The sequence below is a fragment of the Cavia porcellus genome, unplaced genomic scaffold (genome assembly GCF_034190915.1).
Source record: "Cavia porcellus strain 051 isolate PalLab524CR breed Dunkin Hartley unplaced genomic scaffold, mCavPor4.1 scaffold_34, whole genome shotgun sequence".
Taxonomy (NCBI): Eukaryota; Metazoa; Chordata; class Mammalia; order Rodentia; family Caviidae; genus Cavia; species Cavia porcellus.
Genome location: NW_026947517.1, coordinates 15,022,484 through 15,049,576, shown reverse-complemented (window position 1 = coordinate 15,049,576; position 27,093 = coordinate 15,022,484). Strand labels below are relative to the sequence as shown.

Sequence of the window (27,093 nt, the reverse complement as noted above, 5' to 3'; positions counted from 1 at the left end):
GTGTCCCGATCAGGCGTGTTTGCGTGTTTGCCTTTCCTGGAGTTCAGAGTACCCTAGATACTCACGACAAGTGGCGCCTGAATTCAGGGACTCCGAAGGTTGCTTAGGAAGGTAAGTATAATTTTATTACGGGGATATGGGACAATCTGCTTCCTCTCCTTTCTTAAAAATTCTTAAACATTTATTATCTATATATGGCATATCACTCAGGTCAGCTGACTTGGATATGTGTATTGATACAATTAAAGAATACAATCCTTGGTTTCCAGATGAAGGAACTTTGGATGTAGAAGTATGGAGGAAGGCAAGGGTTAGTATAGAAAGGGCTATGCAACAGGAGGAGAAGATTCCTTTACGTTTTTGGGCTATTTGGTAGGTTGTGTACTCTTTATTAAAAGCTATGGAAGATGAACATATTGTAGAAAATCTTCAACTAGAAATTAAACCAGTTATTCAGGAATTGCCCCTCACAGAGGAGGAGCAGAATGTAGTTCAAAATGACGCTATCGCTTTATTTTTTTTTTTAATTTTTATTTAAGGAGAAAAGAAAAGAAAGAAAAAAAAACAGTGAAGGGGTACAAGTTATACAGATTTACAGAATAAAAAATGCGCAGTAGGAAATCACTAGTTAATGGATTACATATTGCCATCTTAGAAATAATTGTTCCAGTCACAAAATTAAAGCTTGTAGAGTGGACATTCCACCAATGATACTGCAAACAGTTCTGTTCAATGATCCAATAAAACTCTGTGATATCATTTTCTATCTTATACTTTTAAATATACATGCAGTTATATAGTTTAGAGCACTTTCTTTTCCTCTCTTTTGTACAGTGACTATTACACATTTTGGGTTTCATTGCTCCCACGGTTCTTGTTGCTTTTTTGGAAGAGAGTAAAACCAAATGTGACATAACAGAACAGAATCGGTCAAGTCAAAAGGGTGGACATAATAGATAATATAAATACATAATACAAGGTGATCAACAATGGTTACCCTAATGCCTCCCGCTATTTCTAATAGAATTGCCTATATCATTAGTTGTAATACAATTGAACAAAACCGTAAAGAATAAAACCAACAAAACCAAAACATTGGAGACATTGTAGGTCTTCAAAAGTAGATAAAAGTTAACGAGAATGGGCGTTGTAATGAATCTCATTATCTTCTCAGCTGATGCCTAAACTTTCGAACCTGATACTATCCAGCAAAACAGAATATAGGAACCTCAGTCAAAAACAAGATGGTGAGAGCAATACAGGGCTTCAAATCGAGATAATAGAAAGTCAAAGTGGGTTACTATATTATATCCTGCTATATTTTTCCCTGTAATTAAATGGGTAAAAATAAAAAAGCAAATAATGGAGTGGAGATTGAGAAAAAAAGAGGGCATAACAGCGAAACAGGGCAGATCAAAACATAACCATTTAAGCAGAACAGTGTTTCACCACCAGCTAATCCTGACCCAAAAATAGTTACCATATTGACTCCCTCCCTGAAGTCCTTGAGTACAACTTCATATACTGTAGCATTAAGTATATCAAAACAATGTATATCCATTTAAGAGAATAACAGCATTACAGAGCATTTAGAATCGACCAATAGAAAATGAACAATGGTCTCTGTATAATCTCCTTGTCTTTAAAAGGTTTTTTCTTATATTATCGTACCTAGTAAAATCCAATAAGATACAACCTGTTTAGACCATTGGAGACAGAAGAACAAAAGCTAGATGAGACCTCAAAACAAGATGGTACTAAATCAGCATTACCTATTAAGATGTCATTTTCTCCAAAAAAAGCTGTTCCTATCATCCAATCTTCTCTGTCTCATTTCTGTTGAGCTCTTTTTCTGTCAGTAGCTGTCAGTTTGTCTTCTTCGTTTTGGTCTCTGCTCTATTCGTTGTGGCCTCCCCGCCCCTATTTCTGGGTTCTTTGTATTTTTCTTTTTTTAGAATATCCTGCAATACTTTCTGTAGGGTTGGATTGGTGGTTGCAAATTCCCCCAGTTCCTCTTTATCTTGGAAGCACCTCGTTTTTCCATCAATTTCCAGGGACAGTTGTGCAGGATATCTCAATCTTGGCTGTAGATTATTATCTTTCAAAGCTTGAATTATTTCTCCCAATGCTCTTCGTGATTTGATGGTTTGTGAAGAGAAATCTGCTGTAATTTTGATGGGTCTTCCCTTGTAAGTGATCTGTTTCTTGTCTCTTACAGCTTTTAATATTCTGTTCTTGTATTGAATTTCTGGAATTTTTATTATTATATGCCTGGGTGTTTCTCTGTTAGGGTTGTAGGTAGCTGGGGTCCTGTGTGCCTCATACATTTGAGTATCTTTACCTTTTGCTAAATTAGGAAAATTCTCCTGGATTATTTCTGTGAGTAGCTTTTGTAGTTCACTTGTTTGTGTCCCTACTTCTTCTTTTATGTTCTTAATCCTTAAGTTATGGCTCCTCTTATCATCTTCTTGTCTTTGTATTATTGCTGTGTATTTCTTTGTTATTTTTAAGAAGTTTTTCATTTCATTCTCCCATGTTTCAAGTCTGCCCTCCAATTCAGATAGTCTGTCCTTAGTTTCTTTCAAGCTGTTATGCCAGTCTTGGGTATATTTCTTGATTTCTTGATAGTCCCTTTGCACCTGCTTCACATACTCAATGCTTTCTCTGTTTTCTCCATCAAGCAATTCTCCCCTCTTTTTCTGTTCTTCCACTCCACCATCTGCTTTTTCCTGGGTGGTGCTTAGCATTTCTCTAACTATTCTGCATACTTCTAGCTTCAGGTCATTGATAACTTCATTCCTGAATTGGTCTATGAGGCTCTCTAAATGGCGCTTAATGTATATTGGTACAGTGTCCACTATTGCCTGATTCTCAGGATTGGGGGTCGAGGAGCCTTTTTTGTTGCTTCCCTTCCCCATATTTTCTGTTCCTTATAAAATGTAATCTTACACAGGAGGCCCGGCTTCCCTGCCTGTCAGCTACAGCTTGATCGAATTGCGCTGGCTAGTTGTTCCCGCTCACCGCTGCGCCCCAGGGAGTTGCGGAGGAGGCAGCCTACGCGGAAGTCGGTGGCTCCTCCGGGCCACCATCAGGCTCTGGGATCTGGGTTAGGCCAGCCTAGGGAGTCCGCGAGCAGCGTCCCTCCGGCCAGGCACCTTTCACCAATCCCGTCCGAGAGGGAAATGCGCGGCTGCAGTTGCCACCGCGCCCTGCTCTTACAGGACTGCCCGCGCCCAGAAAATCCTCCGCTGGAGTCAGACTGCGGTAGGGAGTCAGTTCCTCGCTCACCTCGCCACCAGTCAGCCTTCCTTCCTGCCCGTCGCGTTTCCGAGACCGTTCCCAGACGCCCATTCCCAGAGCTCGGGGGTCGCGTCTCTCCTTGCTGAGCCGCTGTAGAGGTAGCCGGCCGCCGCGCGGCGGGAAATCCAAGCCGCGGTTTCCAATGGCGCGGAGTCAAGTCTGCACACTGAGATTTTTCTGTTCCTATTTTAGCGCCGGGGCTGTATTCCAAGTTGGATTCTCTCAGCCCAGTTCGTTCCTGAGTCAGCAGAGCATATCTCTACTGGTTCGTATCTCCTTAGTCCGCATCATTCCTGGCCTCTGAGCTGAGCCTTTAGAGAGCGTTCAGCAGTTGCTGTTGTCTGTCCGCCATGTTCTCAGGAATCCGACGCTATCGCTTTAAGTAGTGAAAAGGCGTCCAAACCGAAAGTAAAATCTGCTGCAGCTGACTCAGCTTTAGCTGCCACAGCTACATCAAATTGTGACAATCACCCAATTTTACAGGCTATACAGCATTTAACACAAGAGGTAAAACAGCTCTCTGTTAAACAGAACCTACCTATACCTCCCTCTGCACCTCCTCATCTAACCCTAATTGGAGTAAAGCCAAACTAGCTTTGGCTGATCTACCAATATTAGGGGATTCTGACGAGGAAACGTCTGCCTTTGCTTTCCCTGTAATCAGGCCGCAGCCAGTAGATGGAGCGGCAGTTCCCCCTAGATGGGAAGCATTTAATATGGATGATTTAGCAAAATTAAAAAAAGCTGTAACCCTTTATGGCCCTCAGGCTCATTACACTAGAGAATTAATAATGTCGGTAGCAGATCAGTATGGTAATCTTGCTCCTTATGATTGGAAAGCCTTGGCCAAAATTCTTTTAAAAGAGCCAGAATATTTACAGTGGCACATGTGGTTTATGGAAGGTTGTGCGGAAAAGGCAAGGCAAAATGCTGACGATCGAGATCCTAATATTAGACTCATTTCTTATCCCATGCTCTCTGGTACAGGTTTCTTTGATACTGTTGAGCATCAGGCAGGGGCTCCAAAAGAGATTCATGCTCAATTAAAAAATATTGCTTTAGAAGCTTGGGATAAAATATGGCCTAAAGGATCAGAATATGGATCTTGGGCTAAAGTTCTGCAAGGAACCAATGAACCGTATGTTGAGATTATTGCAAGACTTCAAAATGTTATAGAAAGAACAGTAGTGGGACAAGACTTACAACAACATCTCTTAAAACTTTTAGCTTTTGAACATGCTAATGATGAATGCAAAAGGGTTTTAATTCCAATAAAAGATACTGCAACGATTGACAGTTTTATAAAACAATGTAAAGATTTAAATTCAGAATCTAAGAAAGTGCAACTGTTTGCTGAAACCATGGCAACCACGTGGACTAATTTGCAGTCTAAAAAGGAACAGTCTTTAAAATGTTTTAATTGTGGTCAGACAGGACATGTAAAGAGGGCCTGTCCAAAACTTTTAGGCAATGATCAAAGAAAGAAATCTAAGGCCCCTGGCTTATGTCCAAAGTGCTGGAAGGGAAATCATTGGGCTCGTGAATGCAGAAGTAAACAAGTTAATTCAGCTGAACAGAAGGGAAACGGGAGAGCGGGCCTTACCCCGGGCCCGGACAAATCAATGGGGTAAACCTACCATATTCTCCCTACAACCAGCCACCCAACACAGTGCTGCAGTGGATATACCAGCCTTAAAAGATATAAAATTAATAGGAGGACAATCCCCCGTGGGAATTCCTACAGGAATTTTTGGTCCCTTGCCTGCAGGAACTTTTGGCTTGCTCATGGGTCGGTCTAGTTTAAATCAGAAAGGCATTACTGTTCATTTAGGAATTATTGATGCAGATTATACTGGAGAAATTCAAATTTTGATGTCCTCACTTACAGATTACAAATTATTAAAGGGAGAACGTATAGCTCAACTCATTTTACTGCCTTATATCCCAATAGGATCCTCTGTTGTTCAGCGAACAGGAGGGTTCGGCAGCACTAACCCTATTAATGTAATGTGGACAGCTAAATTATCTCAACAACAACCTCTTATTAATATTTTTATTGAGCATAAGAAAATTCAGGCTCTTATAGATACGGGCTCGGATATTACTATTGTTAAACCTACTGATTGGCCTTCTCATATTACTTATACTATTATTCCATGTAATATAAAAGGAGTAAGTAAAACTCCAGTAAATACAATTGGACAAGCCACAATGCATATACGTATAAAAAATGAAGAGGGTCAAGTTGCTGTTATTAAACCTTATATCTTAGATGTGCCAGTTTCTATTTTAGGAAGAGATATATTAGAACAATGGGGAGCTCATATACATTTTTAATATTTTACATGTTTCTGCAGCTTAGGAAAATGAATCCTTTAAAGCTTAATTGGAAAAATGATGACCCTATAACTTTGATAGAAGAAGATATAAACAATATAGTTATCCCTTTAACTAAGGAATAATGGGAATATTTGTTGTCAATTACTGAAACCTTACAAATTGCTTTAGCAGATTTCATGGGAACTTTTTCGTATCATTTTCCTAAAAGTAAATTATGGGATTTTTTTAGACGTCAACAATTTGTGGTTAATATTTTATTAGCTGTACAGCCAATTCCACAAGCTTTGACTATATTTACAGATGGGTCTAAAAATAAAGCTGCATATTGGACTCAAAAATCTTATTGGGTACGTCAGACAAATTTTAATTCTGTGCAACAAAATGAACTTTTTGCTATATTGCAAGTGTTTTTAGATTTTCCTGACCAACCTATTCATATTATAGCTGATTCAGCCTATTCTGTTGGAGTAGTGACAAATATCTATTCAGCTGTGTTATATTCTAATAAGCCTGCCTTATTGTCTTTATTTCAGAATTGACAAATACATGTTCAAAAAAGAAATCATTCTTATTTTATTACTCATTTACATTCTCATTCTCAGTTACCTGGACCATTAGTATCAGGTAACAATACAGTGGATTCCTTAGTTATGTTCACTACACCTGTTGAAGAACATCAATTTAATCATGCGAATGCAGGACATTTGCATCTTAAATATAAGATACCTTTTACAGAAGCTAAACAGATTGTAAAAGCCTGCCCTATTTGTAGACCATTACATTTAAGAATTATTCCCGCAGGTGTCAACCCTCGAGGAACTCAACCTAATGAGTTATGGCAAATGGATATTACACATGTACCTTCTTTTGGTCGGCTTTCTTATGTACATGTAGTTATTGATACCTATTCTTCATTTTTATGGGCTACTGCTCAACAGGGAGAATCCACTAAAAATGTTATTGTACATTTATTGGAGACGTTTGCAGTTATGGGAATTCCTTCTAAAATCAAAACAGATAATGGACCTGCTTATACTAGCAGAACATTTAAACAATTTTGTGATCTCCATAATATTATTCATATTAAGGGGTTGAATATAACCCCCAGGGTCAAGCTATTGTTGAAAGAGCACATGGCGCTCTTAAGTTACAAATTAAAAAATTAAAAAGGAGGAGTCAGGAGGATATTCAGATACCAATACTGTTTAAATTGCAAAACAGTCCAAAAACATTGCTGCATCAAGCATTGTTTATTTTAAATTTTCTCAATTTACCACAAGGTGAAATATTAACAAGAGCTGAAAGACATTTCGAACAGCAACAACAGCCATATGTAATTAATGAACCTATTTGGACTAAAACAGCCCCAGAGGCTGAATGGGAGAAGGGCACACTGCTCTATAAGGGGAAAGGTTTTGGTTATATCTCCACAGAACATGGAATTCAGCAGTGGGTCCCTGGACGATGGATCAGGATCCGCGCCTCCAGACCCTGTTCGCCAGTCCCGGAGACAACTCCCCCAGGAACCGTATCTTCAGAAGTGAGCGCGAAACCAGCTAGAGGCTGAGGATGCTGAGCTTGTTCCTGTCGCAGCCATGGCCAGATTACAGCTAAGAAATTCCCGCCGCTCACAGCTACCAAATTTAAATCCCCTCCCTACATGGGGACAAATAAAGAAATTGACCATAGAAGGGCAACGGCTTGTCCTTCAAGCAGGGAAGCCTTTAAACCCTGAAAACTTGTTTTTAGCTCTATGTACATTGCTCACCGTTGCATCGGGGACTGAGGTACCCCAACATTCTTATTGGGCCTATATTCCAAATCCCCCTTTATTGGAACCTGTAAAATGGGGAACTAGTGATATTTTACTTTATACTACACCTAGAGAAATTTTGTCAGCACTGTGGGCTGATTTAACCCCCCACAATCAAGATGATGGGACATTATTCAATTTTACTTATTATGGTAATCAAAGGCCTATTTGCATTGGAGAACCGCCTTGCATCCCTCTGGGATGGCAGTATTGGATTCAACATGGAATAAAAGCAGGCAGCAAAAGGACAAGGCTTCAAGCCTTGGCTGCTCAAACCTTTAATGTTACCTGGAAAAATTTAACAGCGCCTGATAAAGATACATTTCCTGTATGCCCTGATTTCACTTATAAGAATATTTCTTATTATCCCATAATTTGGCAACAGTGTATGGGAAAATTTGCTAAAAATATTGATGGATATATTATTTGGGGACCATTTGGAAAATTCGTTAATGGATGTGCTGAATGGAATGAGACAAGATGTAATCTCTCTGTTGTGTATAGTCTTCCAGATCCAAAGAAAATAACTGAAGGAGTTCCTGTCTTCCCTCAGAAGACACCTCTTTTGTGGTGGGGAGATGGTGGAATCACTAACCCTGCTGTTGCAGCCGAAGAATACCCTCATCACCTCAAAAATCATATTTGGAAGATTCCAGCTGCTATGCAACCTGTAACGTTGTACAATGTTTCCTATTCAGGGACTAGTCGATCTGTATCTACTACTTATAATTTTACTAGGTTTAAAATGTATAATATTACTGTTTGTGCACCTCTGCCTTATGTCTTTTTAGTGGGAACATTTAATTTTACACATTTTTCTTGTACTTGTTTAAATTGTCAATTGTTTACCTGTTTAAATAGCACATTGAATTTCACTAAGCCTTATACAGTTATGCTGTTACAACAAAAAACTCATATTTGGTTGCCTGTAAATTTAACTCGACCATGGTCTCAAGACCCAGTAATTTCTGTTACTACTGAATTTTTTCAACATCTGTTAAAACGTACAAAAAGATTTATTGGAATAGTGGTTGCTGTACTGTTAAGTCTGATATCTGTAGCCTCCCTAGCAGCAGTCTCAAGAATAGCTTTACAAACCTCTTTGCAAGAAAAACATGTTGTAGAATTATGGCATGAAAATTCTCATGAACTTTGGTTGACTCAGTGGCAAATAAATGCCAAACTACAGCAGCAAATAGACCTTCTTAAACAAACAGTTGAATGGATGGGTAGAAAAATATTGGCTCTTCAGCATCAAGTATTTTTAAAATGTGACTGGAATTCAACTACTTTCTGTATAACCCAACGACCTTATAATCAAACAGAACATGAATGGGAAGTGATTAAAATGTGTCTAAATGGAAACACCTCTGCCCAGGAGGAAATAGAATCTTTGCATAATCAAATTGACAAGGATTTTGCAAAGCACAATGATGATGAATCCCTGGCACAATTCGTGCAATTGCTTGCTCAATCTTTGAAAGGATTAGATTCCAAAGGAATCTGGCAGAGCATAACCCACACTTTAAGCGGCATAGGACTTAGTTTAATTATAGTTCTCACTGCCATAGTTCTTGTGTATTTTTACTGCATAAGACGAAATACTATTAATAACCTGATCTTATGGAAATTGTTGTTAAAAAATAAAAAGGAAGGAAGTGTGGGGGATGAGGTGTCACTTTGTAGGCCCCAACCCCCTCTAACCTGCAATATACAATAGCCCCCCGGTATGCGAGACCGAGGTAGGACAGGAATGCCTGTTCTCAGTGAGATCTCTCACCCTCTGGAAACCATACTGTGAGCTGGCTTTGTTTTGCAGAAGTCTTGAGGAAGTGGCTGGCCAACCTTTGTGACACTAACAGCAGACAAATTAACAACATTCTTGAGCTAATGAATTTCTTCCTGGGCTAGAGAAGTTAGGAGAACTGTTTGTGATTATTTACTTCACTTAGATAGTTTAGAATAAACATTGTAGTCTGTCACATTGTAGCTTGTCACAAAGAATGCCTTTTCACTACTTAATTGTCTGGGCTCTGTGAACTGATCCGGTTTACTATATATGAATCTTAAAATAAAGATTGTGCGTGCAGTGCAGTGCAACGTGGTGCAGGCAGTAAAAGTGCCATGTCTCTCCTATCTTCCTTTCCGAGCGCTGCACCCCCCGTGTCCCGATCAGGCGTGTTTGCGTGTTTGCCTTTCCCGGAGTTCAGAGTACCCTAGATACTCACGACAATCCTTCCTAAGTCATTCCTGGAAGCAAATATTACTCTAGTACCAAAACCTGAAAAAGACCCAACTAAAAAAGAGAACTATAGACCGATCTCCCTAATGAACACAGATTCAAAAATCCTCGATAAAATATTGGCAAATAGGATCCAGCAAATCATCAAGAAGATTATACACCATGACCAAGTGGGATTCATCCCAGGAATGCAGGAATGGTTCAACATACGCAAATCAATAAATGTAATCCACCATATCAATAAAGCCAAAAATAAGAATCACGTGATCATTTCTATAGATGCAGAAAAAGCCTTCGATAAGGTCCAACATTTATTCATGATAAAAACTCTACAGAAAATTGGAATAGATGGTCTTTACCTCAATATAATAAAGGCCATTTATGACAAACCAACAGCCAGCATCATACTAAATGGCCAAAAATTGAAAGCCTTTACTTTAAAATCAGGCACAAGACAACGATGTCCTTTATCACCACTCCTATTTAATATAGTACTGGAAGTACTAGCCAGAGCAATTAGGCAAGAAAGAGAAATAAAAGGGGTAAAGATAGGAAAAGAAGAAGTTAAGTTGTCATTGTTTGCAGATGACATGATACTCTACATAGAAGACCCCTTAAGCTCCATTGAAAGACTCTTAGATACAATAAATAAATTCAGTAATGTGGATGGATACAAAATCAATACTCAGAAATCAATAGCATTCCTATACACAAACAACAAAATCACAGAGAGGGAAATAAGAGATACTGGACTATTCACATTAGCAAGCAAAAAAATGAAATATTTAGGAATTACTCTTACGAAAGAAGTGAAAGACTTATACAGTGAAAACTATAATACACTGAAAAAGGAAATTGAAGATGATCTCAGAAAATGGAAAGACATCCCTTGCTCATGGATAGGAAGAACAAACATTGTGAAGATGGCCATTCTGCCAAAACTCTTATACAGATTCAATGCAATCCCAATAGAAATACCATCAACATACCTTATAGATCTAGAGAAATCACTCCTAAATTTCATCTGGAACCAGAAGAGACCTAGAATCGCAAAGGCAATTCTAAACAGCAAAGACAAAGCAGGAGGCATCACAATCCCTGACTTGAAATTATACTACAAAGCAACAGTAGTAAAATCAACATGGTATTGGAATCAAAACAGAGCTGAAGATCAATGGAATAGATTAGAAGATACAACCACAACTACAAACACACTCAACCACCTTATCTTTGATAAAGGAGCCAAGCAGGTTCACTGGAAGAATGACAGTCTCTTTAATAAATGGTGCTGGAAAAACTGGCTCTCCATTTGCCGAAAACTAAAGCTAGACCCATGCCTATCACCATGTACTAAATTAAAATCTAAATGGGTCAAAGATCTGAATATTAAAACAGAAACACTAAATCTATTGGAAGACAAATTGGGTAGAAACCTTGGAGACATAGGAGTAGGTAGAGAATTCATGAACGGGACTCAAACCGCACGGGAAATACTTCCCAGAATCAATAACTGGGACCACTTCTTATTAAAAAGTTTCTGCATGTCAAAAGAAATCTCCAGCATAGTGAAAAGAAAACCCACAAACTGGGAAAAGATTTTAGTGAACTCTCTCTCAGACAAGGGACTCTTGTCTAAAACATATAAAGAATTAAAAAAACTCAGACCTCCAAAATTCAAAGATCCAATCCAAAAATGGGCATCTGAGATGAATACACAATTCTCAGATGAAGAAATGCAAATGGCAAATAAATACATGAAAAAATGCTCATCATCATTGGTCATTAGAGAAATGCAAATTAAAACCGCACTGAGATATCATCTCACTCCTGAAAGAATGGCCAGGATCAAGAAAACCAACAACAACAAATGCTGGAGAGGCTGTGGGGAAAAAGGAACTCTCCTGCACTGTTGGTGGGAGTGTATACTGGTACAGCTTTTGTGGAGGTCTGTCTGGAGGTTTCTCAAAAAGTTGGGATTGGAAATCCCATTTATTCCAGCTATTCTACTTCTAGGCATATTCCCAGAAGAACTGAAAGCATCATACCACAGTGATTTATGTGCACCTATGTTTATAGCAGCACAATTTGTAATCGCCAGATCTTGGAAACAACCCAAGTGTCCATCAACTGAGGAATGGATAAAAAAGTTGTGGTATTTCTATGCAATGGAGTATTATTCAGCTATAAAGAAGGATCACATTGAGATATTTATCAATAAATGGGTGCAGCTTGAGACCATACTCATAAGTGAAATAAATCAATCTCGCATGTATGAATACCGAATAGTTTCCCTAATGTAAGTAATGATTCAAATATATAAAAATATGTGGTAATCATGATTCCCCATTATGTGGCCTTGAAGCCTTATAAAATTTTCACTTATTAATTAGAAAGGCTTTATTCTGGGCTTCTTGATATGGAAATATTTGAAGCTATAGTATATGAAGTTTTATCCAAATATTTCAAGGAAAAAGACAGACACTATGGTAACTACTATTCTTTAAAAAAATTATTTAGTTATTTCTCATGTTTATTTTAATTAAGGGAAAAATTTAAAAAATTAGGATATATAATAGTAAGTCTTTTCGTTTTCCTATTAACTTGTTTTGAAGTCCTGTAATACTCCCACAATCTTGTTTTGACTGATTAGACTCTGTTCCATTCTGTGCGATGGTAGCAAGTCTGAGGGTATAGGCAACCAATTTGAAGGCAATAAGATTCACAAAGATGCCCATTCTGGTTTGACTATTGTCTCCTTTGGAAGTCCGGTAATGTTTACAATGCCTAAGTTTTATTGGTCTTGTTCTCTACTGTTCTGTCCAACTTTATAATATCTGATGAGATAGACAATTCTTTTTAAGGAAACAAGAGACAACGTTGATAACCATTGTTAATAACCTTGTACTCTGTTCTACATCATGTGCTATGTCTATCCTTGGTTTTGACTGACAGCTTTGTTTTGCCATATTTGACTCTATTCTCTCCCCCCCCATAAAAGTAATAAGAACTAAGGAGTAATAAAATCCAAAATGTGTAAATTATGTTGTAAAAAAGAGAGGGAGGAAAAAAAAAGAGCTCTAACGGACATAACAGCAAGTGTGTTTAGGGGTGTTAAATAGCTGACTATATTAATGTTTTTGGATCATTGAACACAGCTGTTTTCAGTCTCTCTGTTTGAATGTCCACTTTGTATTCTTTGATACTGTGACTTGAGCAACTATTTCCAAGATGATAATATGTAATCTATTAACAGGTGATTTCTTACTGTTATGTTTTTTTTTTTTTTGTAGTTCTGTATTATGTGTAACCTTACACTGCTTTGTTTTGTTTTGTGTTTTTCTCTTTTTCCTCTTAAATAAAAAAAATTGCATAGATTTATGTGTTTTCAATCTAAATAACATTTAGGTTTAAAATGTGACTTACTGCTTTTTGAACAGCTCCAGATTCAGATCTGTAAATGGTGAAATCTAGCTTTATAGATCATTATTTTTCTATGTTTGAGAAGTAGTAAGTACCAGTCAGCCTAATTCATTTTGTTAGTACTTGATCCAGTACAGAATCTCTACCAAAAAAATTCTATGATATATTTTCTATATTAATAAATTTAGAACAGTTGAATATTGTCACCAAATAAATACAAATCTAAGAGTTTAAGTTCATATCTACAAATAATAGTTTCAACTATGCAGCAAGTTACAGTAAACAGTCACAACCAAATGTATCTGACATACATAGAAGTAAACACTTACATCATTCTTGAAAACTGGGTATTTTTATAACCTTTTGCTATTGTTATCTTTGCATTACCATTACACAAAGGAGACTGGAGGTGAATCATTAGGACAGATTGCCCTGTTTCCTATAGAATGATATGAGCAAATTAAACTTCTGAGAGCTAAGTTCCTCTGAATTGTGTCAATAATCAAAGAGACATTTCTTAAATTCAGAATGTACTGATTTTTTACAGAACACTAATTGGAATGCTTTAGTCACTCACTAATTCCTGCCTCCCAGATGTTTTTCTGGAAAAACTCTAATTCTTATGCACCAAATAACAAATTTCAAAACTCTGAAAAACTATAGAATCACAGGGTACCATGGAATCACAGGGTACTATGTTAGTGTGTACATTTACATATTAAAATAAAGTGAAATGAAGAAAGTTATTCCTTAAGATGTATGTAGTTTTATCTTTGATGCAACAACATACTTTTCATTGATTTCTATTTCATCATATTATAAAATGCATTTAAATATTTTTGAATGGTGCACGTAATTAAACCTAGGACCTTGTACATGCTAGAAAAGTGCTCTAAAGTTGGTCTGTAAATCCATCCCTCAGATATATTTGTTCAAATTTTATTATAAATATTAATCTGCTAGATTTCTTTGCATTTGACACTATAATTACCTCATACGCTACATTTTTACCTACACCTTTTGCTATGATGTCCTCATAATTTTCTGGAACAAACATCACTGTTGTTAAATTTATTAAATGGATATCATTGAAGAGGAGGAAATGAATATTAGGCTTACAGGAATATATAAGTCATTGACTAATGAAAAATATATGCAAAAAGAGAAAAAAGTTACTATAATCCAAAACAATGTAACTTGATTTAGTAAATTGTCTTATACATTTATGATTTTTAGCCTACTACTTTGTTTTTTTATCCATATGTATGATAAGTAACTTTATAAAGACTCATGCTCTAAATATATGAATCTAATGCAGACCATAACAAAGGAGCAAGTGGAGAGGAAGGGGAAAAATAATTGAGATGTGTTAAGTAATATATATCAATTCCCACACTGAATGTGATCATTTTGTACTGCAAATATATAATAAAACTTTTTAAAGAAGAAAATAATTTTGATAATGATGTGACATTCACTTTGAACTTAACTTTGTAAACTAGAACAATACTTTACAGTAGCATATATGTTAAAATTGTATGTTTTGTACTAGTACAAAAATACATGTACAGCAGAGCAATATATTTCCTTTTCTTTACAGGAGCTTATACAGTCACCAGTGATTGGAATGGTAAAAGCAGTCAGTTACAGATCAAGTGCCATCAGTCAAAAATTCACTTGATTTTTCAGATGTTTTGTTCTCAGAATACTAAATGTATATCATGTTAAAAAAAAAACATGGTAGTGTTATCTAAATATTGTACTATTGTACCAAAGGAAAACACATACAAAATCCAAGATTTGTTACCTAGTACTCTGAAATCCTTTCATAGTAGCTGTTCTGTGAGTTAAAAGAGATAAAATTTGAACAACTGTATTTATAAATGAGAGCAAACATTTTTTGGTTAGCATAAGTCAAGGTAAAATGCTGTTTACTTAAACTATCTTTATCATTTCTTTTTTGAACAATGAACTAACTCTTATGTATGCTATGTCCTAAAAGTAACTATTTTCTAAAATAAGTTAATCTTGCTGAAAATAAAGAACAAGATTAAAATATTCTTTTGGTTAGAAGCAGATATCATTTGCAATGAAGTACTGCTTTATAACTAATAATTTTTGATGAATTATTTGTCTACACACATCTTCAGAATTTCAGAATCCAAAGAGTATATGAAATAACATTAAATATCTTTCCATTTTGGTAGATTAAGCTGATTTAACTAAGCCAACTCCAACTATATCTATTTACTTATTTCTTATATAATTGTATTATGCACCGTGATTAAAGCTAGAGATTTAGGTGCTACTAAATGTCCTCAAATAATTTATTACCTAACAGTGGAGACAAATTTATAAGCAAATAATCATTGAATCAAATTAGTACTACAGAGAAGTGTGAATTTTATGAATCTTCCCTATTGTCTGCAAAGAGAAGGCAAAATATTATTGTAAAAGATCCGATTATGAAGCAAGCAAATGTTAAGGCCTGTGTGTCCTTGAATATTTTAATTCCCTTTTTGTAAGCTGTGTTCAGATAGAAGATTTTATAATTTACACAATTACATGTCAGTAGTTGAAAAAAGGAGTCTAAAGTTCGGAGGGAATGTGTGAAACATAGGCTTTGATGGGAAAGAGAACAGTAACAGGAGCCCATGCTCACTACTTGTTAGTTTTGTGAGTTTACATGTCGTTGACTTAGTTGATGCTCAATTTTCAAAATAAGAAAAATTAAATGAAATAAAATGAAAAAACTGTGATGCCAATGTGAGACTAAAACACATTTAAGAATTCTCACATTGAAGAAAGGAGAATTACTTCTAGCATCTTGGATCTGGCTGCAGTAGGAAGAATGTCACATCAGGGCCATAACTCGAATGTGGGGTACAATCTGCTCTTGGCAGCCCTTAGCACCTATGTATAAAGCCTGACTACATGAGTATTTAGGTTAAACTGTCCATTCCCAGAGCAGCTGAGGACACCTGGAGATGCACTGGGGCGCAGTTCACGTTTCTGCCATTGCACCCATCTACTCTCAGATTAGAAGGTAATAATGCCTCTTAAATCCTACAGATGAGACCAGGTCCCTGCTGAATACCAGCTAGTCAGCCTCAGCTGGAGCAAAAGATTTGCTCAGCCCATACACTTGTACCAACAGAACAAAACTCATTTTAACTGATATGTTCCTGTGCATTGGGGGATTATTGTCACACGATTAGATAATTGGAAAAAATGAAAAACAAAAGCACTTAGGGTTTTGTTAGAGATGAGAAAATCATGTGGAAAACTTCCCACCATGTTAGAATCTCTAGAAAACTGACTTTTGAGTTGAAGGCTGACACTGTGGCCATTAATTCTATGGAGCTCTGATTTTACTGGTGCATATGCAAATGCATACCAGGAAAAAGATGAGAAAAGGAAAGGGAAAGGAACCAAAGCAAGGGGAGGGCATGGGAGTGGAAACAGAGGATATAAACAAGGCAAGGAGATCTGATGTCATCAAAGCAGAGAAGGAACACAATTACATAGGCAGAGCTGCATGTATTTCCCAGTACTATTAAAGAGCTTTGGCTGTGAATGTACAGTAAATAGGAATCAATGCTGGACACAGAGTGCGATCTACACTCAAGTGTAGATGAAAAAAGGAAAACAAAGATAAATTGGTGTATGCAAGAACAAATTTGTTTCTTTGGTGATAATATTAAATTGGTTGACCTTGTTGCCAAAATTTGAAATGATGGAGTAGTTTAATGTGTATTTTCAACATTTTTTGGGACCTGTCACCCATGGCTTTGGCTCAATTTTATCTCTATTTGTTCCTATAGCCACATCCTAGTGACTTTTCACATGCTTGAGACAAAATATCCAACATCCAAAGTTAGAGGAGGAAAGATTTACTTAGCCTATAGTTTGCAGAAGTTTCAGTTCATAGTTGACTGGCATTGAAACAGGGTGGTGTTGGCACAGGGGCATCACAGAGAGAAACACACTAGGACAAAACAAGAGCAGGCAGTAAGCTGCAAGCAACCAACAAGTGATGGCTATAGCCCACTTTCTTATATTTTATCTAGGCTATCAGCCCTTAGCCTACTTACCCTTAGAGAGGGTAGCACTCACTCCAGGTTGGGACACCCTTAATCCCACCCAGAAGTATGATGAACCAATCAGCGGTCCAATTCAGTAACCATATAATCGTAATCCCAGCATTATACACTTTAGACACAGCCACCTCCAAAATTCCCCATTGGCATGAGAATTTGGGGAAACATCTAGAAACAAGCTATAATGTCATATGCTCCAGACTGAACTTCCTAAATCTTACCTTTGCTACACCAGTAAATATCTCCCACTTGCTTCCCTAGAGACTCTGCAATGTGGACCATGACAGAAACTGATTGGTTATTCGACAACATGTGTAAATCTCAGTAGGGAATTAAAACCTGTTGCATGGATACTAAGCACTGTAGTAAGAATGCTACTGATTTGTTATCTAGTTGTGAATTCTGAAAATAACATCCTTCCATATAAATACTGAAAATTTCCATCCCGTTAAGATTTGTGAAGCTAGATTTTAGGAGCTACTATTTTGCATAGCAAGAAAGGGCACTGGCTTCACCACAGTTGCCTTCCACAAGGCTTTCTTATGTACCACTATTTGAAATTAAATATGTGTCCATTTTCTCTGTCATTTAACTGTATCAGTATTCGTGAACATGCAATTAGCTAATGGAAAATCTTCACTATAGTTATTTATCACTCCTGGTTTGCTTAACACAGAGTGATTATAAACTGCTTCTCTATACTCTACTGTGTTTCTTACATTTTATAAACACTACAAATTCTATATGTTGACCTCTTATCAGAAACATGACTTACAAATGTTTTCTCACCCTGTAGACTTCATTCCCATCCTGTATCCTTTGATGTACAGAATTTACTAATTCTGACATGCATGCAGTCTATTTCCTTTAAAGGAAGATACCTATGATACACTGAGTACACACATATACATATAAATACACATGTATATAATTCTAGTTTAGTATACAGTGACTTAAAATATGTGAGTCTGTTTTTCTCAGGCACTTCTCAAAATGTTTTTAATGTTTTTTAATAAATTATCGAATCCTAGGACTAGAGTCATAAAAGCTACAGACATATGTGTACAGACTTTCAAAGAGTGAATTCCAGGGAACTTGTCCAAAGTTTTCTCTTTTTTTAATGTGTTTTTGAAACAGGGTCTTGCTATGTATGTTCAGGCTGGCTCTGTACTCACTATGTAACCCAAATTGGTCTCAAATTCCCAATCCTTCTGCCTTGGCCTCCCCAGTGCTGGAATTATAGGAGTGTGCCACCATGTCTGACTTCAAAGTCCTTTCTTATACAAGCTGGCAGCTTCCCTACCCCTTCCTTAAATCTGAGAAATTATTCCCAGTTAATATGAAAATATGCCCAGCAGGGATAATTCTTAAACAATAAATAATAATCAACAATAATAATAACAACAATAAACAACAATAAAATTGGAAAATCACTGCACTCCTAAACATATAAAACTATTCTGTTTTAGAAGAGTAGAAAGAGATAGTATGAAGAAAAGGGTTAACAGTCTCTAATAGGTTCTTTCCCAAAGAGTAGAATTTTGGCATTTAGTTCACCGTGATATTCAATATGGGCGTATGGTAGAGTTTTGTACATTTTGATGGCCACTTCACTAAAATATATTTAAGATAGAACTGTATATAAACAATTCAAAATAGGTTTCTTTTTTGCGAGCACTGGAATAATGAGTGACTATAAACTGCTTGTCTATACTGTACTGTGTTTCTCACATTTTGTTAGGCTAAGATTGTAATGCTGTGTATATCTGATGCATTTTTCTCACCATGGTGACAAAATATCTGACACTCACAAAATAAAGGAAGGGAGGCTTATTCATAGGTCATGGTTGCAGCCCATGGTTGGCCCCCTTCAAGAAAAAAACCCAAGGGCCTGAGGGCAGAGGGTGAACTAAGAAAAGCTGCTCTGGTCATGGCACCCAGGAAGCAGAAGGTGAGGGAAGACACAGGGAGACACAGGCTTCCACGTTATGGTCCAAGGCCTGTATCTTCCATCCGAACCTCTCTTCACGGCATATTCAGCTATGAATTTATCTCTACAAATGAGAATAACATTCCCATGACCCAATCACCTCCTCAAATCCCACCTCTGAAAAAAATGAGTTTTATTGGAGTGGGGCATATTCTAGATCTAAATCATGACAGTGAATCAAATTCGGAAAATAAAGATGATGGAAAGATTCATAGTTGTTACATGTGTTAATTTCTTCAATATAACATCTTCACCTTATTTTGTGATTAGCCTCAGAGTTACTCAGACAATAACTTTGTGATAGTTTTTAAACATAAAGACACTGAAATAAAAAAAAGTCACTATCATTTTGTGCTGTGGCTTGTGTGCCTCTTGATGGTCCCCCAAGGGTCCACTGTGATTGAGCACTTGGTTCCCAGATTGGGGTGTGAGGGTATGTGCGGAACCCTGAAGAGGGGGCACTCGGTGAGGATTCCCTAGATTATAGGGTGTGTCTCAGAGGCAGTTCTGGCACCCATTGGTTCATGTCATGGAGTAGCTGATAAATGCCTAGCCTAATAGCTGCTAATAGCTGCCATTATTCTTTGTGCTACCTGTTTGAGGTGAAATCCCTTGTTTGCTCTCAGAAGACCTTCTACCGTTGGTCAGCTCTACCAGGTGATGCGATCAGGAAGCCACATTTGCCATGGAAACGTGCTCTTTGGACTTTGAAACTCAAAATCGTGAAGTGAAAAAAAAACAATTCTTTTCTTTTTTTCTTTTTTTGTCTTTTCCTTTTTTATCTGTACCAGGGATCAAACTCACAGCCGCCTGCTTGCAAGGCAGGTGCTTATGCCCCTGAGCTAAATCCCCAGCCCCAAAAACTTTTTTCTTAATAAACAGCCTGTGTCAGGTATTTTACCATAACACAAATCTAATAAAATTTACATTAAAATGCATGTAAAATGGACTTTTAATTAACATTTTACTTTATATTTATATTATGTTATTAAATCTAGGATGTAAACATCTATATGAATCTCTACTGAAACCTTGTGAGTGTGGAGGCAATGAAACTAATGAAAGAAGCTGATTATTTCTCCAAGAGTCTGTTATAAAATTGTTTCTTTTTTTACATTTTCCAGATGTATGAATGTGTGTTCATGCATGAATGTACACATGCATGTTTTAGTCTATTTTTTAAGATCATAAATATGGAATACATGGTCTTAAGTTTCTTCATTATGATTTTCATGGAACAAACGCTCCAATATTGACTGGTAGACAAAAATTTAATTAAATATTTGGAAAATAAGTGGAATTTTCATAGTCAATATAATTCCTAACATGCCTGTAAACATCATGAATTCAAGGCATGCCTAGGCTTCATAGGGAAACCCTATCTCTAAGAGAAAGATAGAGAGAGGGATGGATGGAGAGAGAAACAGAGAGAGAGACACACAGAGAGACAGAATGAATGAATGAATTTCCGAAAGAGAAATTTTTTTTCTGAAATCTAGAAGAAATTCCTTTTGGGGACTGCAGGATAATTAGGGCATCTTAATGAAATGAAAAAAGAATAATTATGTTGCTCATTACCATTGCAGCTTAGAAATGGAGCAGTGTTTTTCTAGCACAATGGAAGAGGAACTGTAAGTATTACTTAGCTATTTCCACATTTGAAACTCTCCTTTCATGCTGGAAGGTTTATCTTAGATAGGACATGCAACTGTCTGTGTGGATGCACAATATAATCACAATGAACACATGCATTTGATCAATCAATAGAGAGTAAGTGGCATTTGCCAGTGATCTTCTATGTTTTTTATCCCTCAGCTGTGTTATTCACTAGCATTCAACTTGTACTGTCAGTATTTTGTATCAATGTCAGAAAGTGGTCATCTTGTCTTTAGTAAATAGAATAATGAGAGTTAAAAGCTGAACAAGACAACAGCTATTGAGACAATTTTAGTCTCCAGAAGACAGACATTTTGTCATAGATTGATAACTGTTGTATTTTAAAACGAATTATAAAAATCCATTTTCAGAGTATAAGAGTTGCGAATAACAATTAAAAAGCTTTACTCTGCCAGGTCCCCAAGTAGTCAGTCACATCTGTGTTCCTTTTGCCCAAAGTACAATGTTGTTGTAAATTAAATACTGGTTTTATCAACTGATGCTTCTACCCAGCATTTTGTTTCCTTAAATGAAAAGCAATTAGAATATATTGCAATATGATGGTTGAGAAAGGAAGCCAGAAGTAGGAAGATGAGGCTGGCATTTCCTCTGCAGCACAGAACCAAGCATGCTTATCATGGCAGCACCTGCGGGAGTGGAAGCATGAAGGTCTACATGACAATACTCTTGACCTCAGTCTTTGAACTTACACCTGAATCAATTCTGCGGCATTGAGTGTACCATGAAGTCTGGAGGAATACCAATGCGAGTGACTAAGTAACATTTCAGGGCTTCTTGCAAATATATTTTAATCATAAAAGCAGCTTAAATGTCCACTGAGGGATAAGTAAAGAAAATATGGCATAGTTACAAAATGATATTAATGAGGTATAAAGAAGAGTAAAATGTCATCTCTAAAAACAAACTGAACCTGGGATAATTATATAAAGTAAAATAAGCAAAACTCAGAAAGTCAAATTTTCAAGTTTTCTTTCATATGTAAAATCTAAAAAATAAAAAATTAGAAAGGAAACACAAGCTTATATGAAAGCATAAAGGAAGCTATTACAGGAAAAAATCAGGGAGGGGATCAAGAGAGGAACAGGGAATCCATGAGGGAGAGAGCTTGCTAAGTGTAGGTTACACACATGAATAAATATGTCAAAACTTCCCACCGTGTATAACTAATAGGACCCAATAAAACAAACATGCAAAGGAGGTAAGAAAAATGTTAAAGACACTATAATGTAAATACTATTTTTTGCCTAAAAATATCCCAGGATCTACATCCCAACACTTCTGATCTCATAAATAAATTCTATAAAGTTGCAGGATACAAAAATAAGTAGCATTTTTTCATATGCTACCTATTCAAAAAAGAAATCAAGAAAATAATCCAATATAGAATAACTGAAAATATATACTCAAGAATATGTTTACCCAAGGAGCTTGAAGCTCTTTTTACTTGAAAATATAAAACACTGTTAAAAAAAAATTGGTGAATAAACAAAGAAATGGGAAGATGTCCTGCGTTTATGCATTGAAAACTCAATATTGGTAACATGGCCATGTTTACCCATCTGGGACTCTTCAGAGACCCTGCAATCACTATTTAAATTCTAATGATATTCAACGTAGGTCTATAACATATAATTTGAATTGTACATAATTCCATGAAAAATGTGGAATAGCCAAACTGATTATGAGCAAAAAGTATGTGTCTAGAAGCATCACACTGATGCTAGGTATACTTTAAACTATTATAATAAAAACTGACTAGCATAAAAACAAGAATACAGGCTAACTGAACAGAATATGGAGCTCAGAAATACATCTATGCTTTTTTAAACAGTTGCTCCTTGCACATTTCCAAGAGCGCATAAAAGAATGGCTACCTCTGATGCCCGGAGTAGTAGATATCTACAAAGCAATGAAATTATGTGTTTTCCTTATGCAATAAATAAAAATAAATTTTAAATGAAGTTTTAAAGGTCTGAAAATGTAAAATTTTTAGAAATTTGAGGAAAAAGTTTGTGAATACTATGGAAAGCTGTAGTTATAGGTCACTGTATGATAGGGAACTGTTTAGCTGTATGTCTCCTAGAAAGCATATAATCCGTAGTTTAGACACTCATTGTTAGACTAAAAATTTTAAAGCACCCAAAATAAAACTAAGCAGTTTATTTAGAGTAAACAAAATATGAAGTGGGCAAAAATCATACATGTGATTAGAGTTTAACATCCAAAACTAGAAAATACTTCAGCTCAATAACCAACCAAACAAAAATAATGTGAATAAAATGATTAAATGAAGTTATAATATTCTCAATTGACAACATAAAAAAATCTATCAGTTTTGTGAAAAATGCTCAATGTCATTAATCATCAGAAAAGTACAAATTGAAGACACAAGGAGATACTGATTCATAAATGTCAGCATGACTGTTATCAAGAATACCAAGGATAAGAAGTGTTCGAAAGAGGTGAAGAAGAGTAACATCTTGCACACTGTTATAAGGAATGTAAACTGATATCGAACACATGGTGGAAGTTTCTCAAAAAAATAAAACTAGACCTGCTATATGATCCAATAATTTTATTATTTGGTACGTGACTAGAAATTTAAACTGTTATGTGAAAGTGTGATGTGTATTCTCCTATGGATTACAGAATTCTTCAAAATACTCAAGACATGAAATGCACTTAGATGTTCACTGATAGAAAAATGGATAATGAAAATATCATTCATAAGTGCTGTGTGTGTGGGTGTGCTTGTGTGTGACTGAATGCTTTTCAGTCTTACACAAGAAAGTATTGTGTCATTTATAATATATAGAAGAACTTTCACTTGTTAAGTGAAATTAGGCAAAGAAAAATGCTACATGATCTCATAAGGGTAGAATGATATTTAACAAAGTCTGATGCACAGGAAGTGGGGGTTCGTGGTTAATCGAAAAAGGGCTGTTAATGAAAAAATCACAAACTTCATTTAGGTAGAATGTTAAGTTCTGTATATTTATTTTAAAAAATGGTGACTATTGATGATTTAACACATACTTAGAAATTGCTGAGAATGGATTTTTAAATACAATAATACCTCAGTATATGAATTCTTCTGTTTGCAAACAATTTGGTTTGCAAACAAAACATTTAGCAAACTTTGTTTCCACACACAAGTTTTACTTCCGTGGTTATACCCATGCAACCCCAGTTATTTTCCCCAAAATTGTGAAACAAATAGATTGTAAACCAAGGCACTACTGTATCTCACCACAAGAAATTTGTATTTTTGCCATATTAAATTCCTTTTCTTTTAATCTTGAAATGGGTCTACATCAAAAGCCACTATATTTTGGAAGTATAATTTTTTAACTTTCAATTTTCTGACCGTAAGTTCCCCTCTTCCAATTATAATTAATTTACTTTCCTATCTTGAAATAACTTAGATTTATTTGAAACTATTCATGTATTTTATGGAGTAATTATTAACTATGTACCGTATATCCTCTTTTGATGGTTTATGTATTTATATGGCTTATTCTACATACTATTAATAAATTGCATCAAATTAAATATATTAATGGTATTAAAGCATTGTTTTAGCCTAGGAAAACTGCTCACATTTTTAACACTTCTGTTGTTTTTAATGGCTATCTGATTTCATTTTGGACTAGTAGAATGGAATACTTGAGACGTGGTAGATTAAACTTAACAGACATGTTTCAGCATATGGGTTCACAGGCTGTGAAGGCTACGGTCAAGGTGTAGGCACTTGTCAGCAGCCTTCTGTGGCATCTCCCACAAAGTAGGAACAAAGTGGTTGAAAAGATGTAAGAATGGCCCTCAAACACTTTTGTAATGACAGAAATCCCAACCATGAGCATAAATCTCTAGACACAAACACCTAAAGCTTACCATTTAATTTCAGCAAGTCTTAGCAAAAGCTATAAACCATACCACGTAGTTTGTTTCATGTACCACTTAACATTTTACATCATATTAAATAAGCTAATATTTTAAAAACTCTAATTCAATGAAATTCACTCAAATTGCATAATTTTGTTGTTTTTGACTAAATATTCATCAATTTTAGCATGATTACATTTATTTTAATGTACTTTCCCTGTGTTAGCATTTAGTCTCATTTAATGCATTGTAAGTTTAATTTTATTATGTAAGAAGGTGTTCTAAGCCTTACATCTCATTTATAAATTTCATATGCTATTTTGCTTTACCTTTAAAAAACATTTAATATGTATTCCAGAACACTGCTGAAGTAAATCACCTTGAGAACTTTAAATTTTAATTTTAAATATCTAAAAATTTTTAATTTTTTGCTTTTTTAATTTTTATAATTTTGAAGATTTTGTATCTCATAAATTTATGAGATAAAATGATCTTTGATGCTGGCATCTCAACGATTCTTACTGTGATGTTTTATTTCCTTGTTTCTCCACAGAAATATAATGAAGAAATAATAGGCCTCAAGCAATGCACAATTTACCTTACAAATCTGGAAATATTCTGAAGTCAAGGTTTCCTGAATCTCCTCTCTCAGAACTCCAGCTGTCCCTCCTGGATGCAAGGGACCACTACCAGTCCCACCGCTGTTACTGCCGCTGCTGTTGCCACTGCCCGGTGAGGAGGCAGTCAAGCCATCCAAAACTTTTCGGAAATTCAACTTCTTCATTTTAAGAACTGTTGAGAAAGTCAAAGGAAAAGAGAAAGGGTTGACTAACTACATAGAATTATACCGGGTAAAATCATTTATTTTTCCATATTGAAGGCAGCAATAGCCAGCCCCATTTTATGAGCATTGGCTGAAAAGTGGAAAAGAAGAAAGGCCTCGTTTTGTCAAATTTTAATTCTAAAATACATATCTCCATAAAATAAAGACCATTCCTAGAGCAACTGTATTCCTTCTTCATACATCAGATTTTCAAGGGCTTTATCCCCAGCTGTAACTACGCTTTGACAGCACTGGGGTCAAAATAAAAGGCAGTGTCGTCCTCGTCATTAGTATTATATCATCATTATTATACAATCAAACCAGAATCAAAAGAACAAGACCCTCCGCGTCTCTCTTCAAGGCGGGATTTCCTTCTAAAGGTTCAGCTAGAATAATTTTTATTTCCAGAAAAACGTTGTTGGGGGGGGGTTTGCTGCAATTTACTCTGCCACCATCTTCCAGGCGACCCCCCCCCCCAACCCTCTGTCATCTTCAACCCTGCCTTTTTTCTCGGCAAGAAATTTGGGAGACAAAGACGCCTTTTATTCCACTCCCCATTCCCAACAGTCAGAGCCCAAAACATCTGCGGCTGACAGCACCACAGCCGACGGGAGGGACAAGCGGCGACGCCGGCCGCCTCCGCGCTGCCCCGCACCCTCATCCCGGCCCCTCCCGCCCGCGCCTCTAGACCCCCACCCCAGCCAACCAGCCGCTCGCAGCCCCCGCGGCGTCCGCCCGCCCGCCCCGGCGCTCTCCGCAGCACGACAGCGGCCCTCAGGGGACGTGAGGCGGTGGCGGCTGCGGCGCAAGTCCCGCCTGAGCCGGCCGGGCGCGCGGAGTCAGGCACCCGCCGTCGCTCCCCGGGGCCGAGCACCCAACGCGCGAGCACACAAACACCCTCAGCAGACCGCCGCGCTCCGGGCCGAGCGCACACACACGCGCGCCCACGGGCCCCTACAGACCCTGCGCGGGCGCCCACACGCATGCCAGCAGGTGTGAGGGAAGCGCGGCTGGACGGCGAGCGCTGCGTCCCGGACGAACGTCTAAGGACCCGGATTTAGGCGCCCGCCTCACCGCCGCTAGCCGCCTGCCAATCCGGGAAGAGAAGGTCGCGGAGGGCGGCGGGCTTACAGGCGTGGGTGCGCCCGCCTAGGGCAGCTCCGCCGGTGTCTCTGGTCCCGGCGCCGGGCGCTCTCCAGTATTAGAAGAGTGTCCATCATTTTGTTTATAAATTCTGTATTTATAAGAATTCAAGCCTCTGGCAATGCCTTTGGAATATCTTTTAAGAGATTATCAATGGTTTATTTTGACCAAATTTCCTAAAGTGAGTTCATTGGAATTGTAATTCCTCCATGATAGATTGTGAATGTCAACTTTTAGTCTCCCAAAATTGCCTCTTAATTGCCTTCTACCTGTTGCAATACATTAGAAATTACATTCCACTTTCTGTTAATATGTATTAAGTGTATGGGACAGTAATAAAATATGCTTCAATATGCATTT

At 36.9% G+C, this 27,093-nt stretch overlaps 1 protein-coding gene across 9 annotated transcripts in view; it reads right to left on the bottom strand.

The window, feature by feature from the left end:
• Nucleotides 1-26,682, bottom strand: part of LOC106026840 (histone H1.8-like) — a 123,401-nt gene extending 96,719 nt beyond the window's left edge. For 5 of the 9 annotated variants that reach the window (XR_010045538.1, XR_010045537.1, XR_010045539.1 and 2 more), the window contains exons 1-2: nucleotides 26,553-26,682; nucleotides 25,366-25,559 (exon numbers count right to left, since the gene is read on the bottom strand). The gene's annotated coding sequence lies outside the window, so the exon portion shown is untranslated. Of the gene's footprint in view, nucleotides 1-17,012; nucleotides 17,104-25,365; nucleotides 25,560-25,931; nucleotides 26,267-26,296; nucleotides 26,437-26,552 lie in introns of those variants that run through there. The other 4 variants (XR_010045533.1, XR_010045532.1, XR_010045535.1 and 1 more) reach the window with 3 other exon arrangements.
• Nucleotides 26,683-27,093: the final 411 nt, after the last annotated feature.